The sequence below is a fragment of the Canis lupus genome, chromosome 19, assembly GCF_011100685.1.
Source record: "Canis lupus familiaris isolate Mischka breed German Shepherd chromosome 19, alternate assembly UU_Cfam_GSD_1.0, whole genome shotgun sequence".
Lineage (NCBI taxonomy): Eukaryota > Metazoa > Chordata > Mammalia > Carnivora > Canidae > Canis > Canis lupus.
In genome coordinates this window covers 49,637,083-49,642,583 of record NC_049240.1, presented here as the reverse complement: position 1 = coordinate 49,642,583, position 5,501 = coordinate 49,637,083, and the positions used below count along the sequence as shown (strand labels likewise).

At 35.2% G+C, this 5,501-nt stretch overlaps 1 long non-coding RNA gene across 4 annotated transcripts in view; it reads left to right on the top strand.

The window, feature by feature from the left end:
• The window catches only part of LOC102156728, a 266,073-nt gene extending 265,909 nt beyond the window's left edge, over positions 1-164 (top strand). For all 4 annotated transcript variants that reach the window (XR_005374309.1, XR_005374310.1, XR_005374305.1 and 1 more), the window contains one exon: positions 1-164. This exon is cut by the window's left edge and continues 748 nt beyond it. This is a non-coding gene — a long non-coding RNA (uncharacterized LOC102156728).
• The last annotated feature ends 5,337 nt before the right edge of the window (positions 165-5,501 follow it).

Below are 5,501 nucleotides of genomic sequence, written 5' to 3'. Positions count from 1 at the left end.
CTTCCTGCAGCAAGTGGACATACGCTTTTAAAGGAGAAATAAACCTTGCATGTGGTTGTATGCTTTCTATCTACATAACTTTTCATATGCATCGGATGTCAAATCCGGATTCTGTTGGCTTAATGAGAAATCTTCAGATATTTATTCACAAACTTGTGCCTGTTTTTTAAAAGTGCTCTAATAAAATGTCAGAATCTTAATTCAATACTCCAGCTCCACAAACCTCCTTCTGGATATGCCACTCTCTCTCTCTCTCTCTCTCTCTCTTTTTTTTTTTTTCCATTAACTAAATGCTGTGATTAAAAAGGTTGCTGCCGAATCACCCCCGTTTCCCATTTACTGAAGTTTTCCTCATTGTCTCACTCTTTAACAACCTATAATTATTAGATTCTCTAGGTTTATTTCTATAACAGAGATTTGGCTCTTTAAGACAGAAAACTGTTGTTCATTTAATGCGCATAGTGAGGAAATTTGATTCTAAACATCAAATATCATGGGGTCAGGGCATATCCATCACACGCCAGAGGGGAGGGTAGCACTCGACCGCACTGGAGAGACTGGAGGTCAGCTCTGGAGCCCTCTGTGGTTTGGAAAGCAGAGTATCAGGGCAGGGTTTTGAGTAGTTTCTGGATCAATATGTCCAATACAAGGTAAAGAGGTCACTTGTCAGAGCTGAGAGTCTCTGGAGGAGAGGAAAGTCAGAGCTCAGGGAGGGTTCAAAACAGACGTGCCTGCATCCGCTCATGGCCTGCAAAACATTCCCCAACCTCCAACTGACGAAGTTTCTTTGCATTAGGATGTGAAGACAGGAGGGGAAAGGATTATATTTTTCTACTACACAGACACTTGTTTCTAGTGAGAACCATGACTTGCTTCATGCAGTAGATGCATTGTTAACTGTGTTTGCGTTGCTTACCTATTTTGATTCACTGAGCATTAAACAAACTCTGATGATGTGTCGTTCTCGAGCCATCCATCCAACAGATGCTACTTGTGCATCCTAAGGCCAAGCTGGAAAGAAAAAGACCTAACAGACATCGTCCTTGCTTCAAGGAGTCTAGAGTCGAAAAGCTGTAACTGGAAGAATGGATGTTGAGCGGCAACACACTGTCTACTTTGTTTTCTGGTTTCCCCAGCGTGAGAATAAAAGAACAGCCTTTTTTGAAAGTCTGACAATGTTCACGCACAGAGCACTTCCAAGAGAACTGTAAGAACTCTGAGTGCTGCAGTGTGGGGGCACGAGGTGTGAGACAGGGTGCCCTGTGCACACTCGAGAGGGAGTTCGGAAGGAAGGCCCATCTTTCTTTTGTTTTAGACGAGATCATATGAATGTTCCTTGTTACCTTATATCTGCATATACTTTGCAGCCTGCTTTCAAAATATGTTTTCTTGTATATATAACACATACCCATTCATATGTGCGGGTGTGTATGTGTGTGTGTCCTTCCTTCTTCCTTTTGTGAATGGCCAAAAACTATTTTTTTTTAAATTAAGCGTTACTAAACATTCAGAAAATATTCACAAAAGACAGTATGGATCTACACAGTCCATTATTAGACAAGGTAGTAATGACTTCTATACTAGTTTATGAGCAATGTCCCTCATGTGCCTGCAACCCAAGGGAAAAAAAAATGTGTTATGACCACACTTATTTCAGCGTTATTGGGCAGTTAGAATCTATTAAGGATCTTAAAAAGGCATATATCCTGACACTGAAAAGTGCATTTATTCTTATCTCTATAGAATGTCACCGTGTGGACAAATAGTGAGGAAAGATAAAAGGAACATTCCAACCCACATAAACTAGTGTGTGTGTGTGTGTGTGTGTGTGTGTGTGATTAAAATTGGATACACATTAACAATGCAGAAATGGAGAATATATGGTGAGTTATAATCAAGAAAGGATGCATTATATGGGCACACAGCCATAACTGTGTCTGCTACTAGAAAAGCAGACAACCCTAAAAATATTGATTCCTGTCAACATCATGTAAATTTCAAAATACGAAAATCATACCCATGCCACAAATTTTAATTATGGCAATGAGTTTGGAAATCATTTCATTTGAGATGGCTGTGAGGTTTAAATTGAGTGAAATAAAGTACGTGTGAGTATAAAGCAGAATTTCTGGGAACGTTATCATTTTCCCTTTCTTCTTTTATTTATATTATAGACAGAGGATCATTATTTAACAAAGAAAATACTTTCAGTGATACAGAGAACAAAAAAGGCTCTCTCGTGTGAGGGCACACATTCGCCAATAGTGGAAAGTAAATGTGTTTGATGCCACTGGGCAGTTCGTGTGCTTCTATCATAACACTATAGGGGCTTCCTTCTTTTGCCCTAGGAAAGTGACCCAGCAAATCTTTAGAGAAAATATTTTTATCTTTTTCAATTGCACTTACCTGCCTGTGTAGAGCCTGGGTTATTTGAACAGGAGGGTAGAGGACAAGTGCAAAATGCCTCCTACTACCTCCACAGGAAGAAAGACATATTCTTCTTTCGTTGCAAATGCTTGATAGAGTTAACCAAACATCACCTACCAGACCATCACTCGCTACTGTCCAGTTCAAAAAGGCATTTATCATTTTTGGTGAGAAGAATAAATAGTCTACTCTAATGATCCATCTAACCCACGTCTCAAGCCTCTCAACAGGCTAGAATAAAAAGAATTCTTTTCTAAGATAGAGACAAAACTGATGAAGCCATTTGTACTAAATGATGGATGAGTTGATATCAGACGCTTCTGAATGGATCCACTGGTTTCCAAACAATAGTTTAAAGAAGGAAAATTTAAACAGTAAAATGGGAAAAAATTCTCTCATGGCACAAAAATGAACCTAGAAAAAATAAAATGAATGAATGAATGAATGAATGAGCCCTGGTAGATGATATCTGTGCTCAGGAATTTCAAAGAACTTACAAACCAACTTTTCTTAAACAAGCTCTGAATGAAGAAATGTTTTCAGGCAAATGAAGTAACATCATAAATTGAATTGGACTATTATTTTTGATCTTACAAAGATCAAAAGAGAAATTAGTACAAATAAAAAATTAATATTCTTAGCCTTAACAATTAGATTTTGACTTTTGCAGATTAGTGAACATAGTGATAAAATCAGCTGCAAAGCTATTTATTATGTTTACTAATAAATTAGACCTCTCAATTAAAATATTATATCTGAAAGTATGTCCTCAAAGTTATGATTTGACACAGGTCATAGAACTAGAATGTAAATTTTTATAAATCACAATAATTTCATTTCCTTAAATAGCAGTGTAAAATTGTTGAAAACTTACTGATTAAAATCATAACAAAAATTATTAAATGACCTAAAACAACATTTCTAAACAGAAATAAACATGAAAACAATCCAAAATGCACTTTAATAATCTTTGATTAAATTTGAGAAAACAAAAGATAAATGTGTCTTTAGAAATATGGACATTTATTAGGAAAGATCTAAATAGTGATCCTACAGTAAAATGAGATCACCCTTTTAAGTTTAGTTCACATACAATGCCAGAGTTTCTTCTGAGACTTAATGTGTAGAAATACTGAGAGTTTACAAAATCCACCCTAATATTTTAGGGTAATTGCTTATTTCTTGACACATGGGATGCTATAAAAAGGCTTATAGTAAGACACATAATTTCTAAAGGCCTAATTATGCATTTAAACTGACTTTTTTTGCTTCAAATGAATTTATACTTAATGCACATCCTATTTAGTGAAATATGTTTGAAATATATTGTATTGTGAATATATATTGAATGAATTGATTTCACATTTGTAAAAAGCATTTTTTTTATATTGCATTAAATTTAAAATAAATAAAACTCCAAAATTTTACAGTGGTACTAATCACTCACGGCATAAAATGATTTTTTGCTTCAAATATGTGTATTTATAATCCCATAAAACTGCTTTAATTGGTAAGCTGACATATATACTGGTTTTTATAAATTTCAATTGACAATAAGTCAATATGACTATTCCTGGTAGGACATAAAGACATACCTGGATTTAGAATGTCTATGTGCTGGTCAACACATGGAGTGATACAGAAAGTGGTTCCTATCCTGGAAGATATGTATTATTTCTTTTGGAATATCAAGCAACTTGATATTGAAAATGTTTGGCTTTGAGCTTTACTGGAAATCAAAAGAAGTGGTATTATCCCTACACGATCTTGGGGAAGTACCGATATATTATCTTTGATTACAGTAAAAATCTCGTTGCAAATAGCAACAACAACACCAAAAAAAACCAAAAAAAAAAACCAAAAAAACACTCTATTATTTACTGCCTCCATATAATCAATGGAAGCTTATTACTTAATAGAGAAAGGATTAGGAGAGATATAAAAAATAAAGTTCTTTTGTATTAGAGTACACATGCTTGCAGAGAATGGAAGAAAGGTAAGAGTGTAAAACACCACTCAAGTTCTCCTGGGAAGTCTGTGTGTCTGAATCATAAATAAGACACACTAAACTAATGGCAGCATATGATGTCTCCAAGACTTCACTTCTGTGTTGTTGTCCAGATCTGAATCTGTGGAGGCAGGTTACTTCTTATTGACCACCACCTTCTTAGGGTAGAAGAGTAAGCGGGCATGCTGCTGACTTAACAAGGCAGAGTTGGTTCCTCCACCTCTGGTTGTATTCCTCTTCTGCTGATGATGACAGAAAAACCATACTATGATAGTGACAAACAGTGGCATGGAGAATTATAGATTAAAATTATTGGTAATTATATGAATTATATGTTTATTCAGGGAAATTATTTCATCAATTCACCTTTTCATAACTTTCTCATTAGCCTCATCCAGTCAATTTATTTGGACACATACTTGGAAAATAATGACAAGGGAAATTCAACTAACACAGCTTCTTTTCCTATAATATAGAAATGATTTTGTGTACTTATCAGGTTGTTATTTCCCAGCAGTAAACTGACACTTGTATATACTAGAGCTAGGAATAAGACTCTATAATCCCATTTCTGCAAATCCAATGGATTCTAGTTAGGTTTTCTTATGAGTGCTGAAGAGTGGCTGGAAGCCTGGACAAGAGAAAAGAGATGCTTGCTTCTATTTTCTTCCCATTCCTGTTGATATGATGATAGTCATTACTCTTCATCTTGACATTCCACTTAATTCTAGATTCCAGGATTATTTCTCCCACAAAGAGAATAGTCTCAGGTCATTTCTAAGTTCTAGTAATGCCACCAATTTCTCTTTGTTCCCCAGTCCTGGGCCTGGTAGCTCTTTCCTGTATTTTTCATCCCCACATTACCTTAGTGTTTATACTTTGCCTCTTTTGTACTCTAGAGACTGTTTAGCCAATTCCTTGTATTGAATCCTTTGTATTAATTTGAGTATTGTTCCAGTTTTTCTTTCTTGACCTTTGTAGGTAACACTTCCACTGAGTTAAATGTTTATATACTGAATACACATTTTATTTTTTTTTCACATTTTATTTTTAAATGCATCTAGAA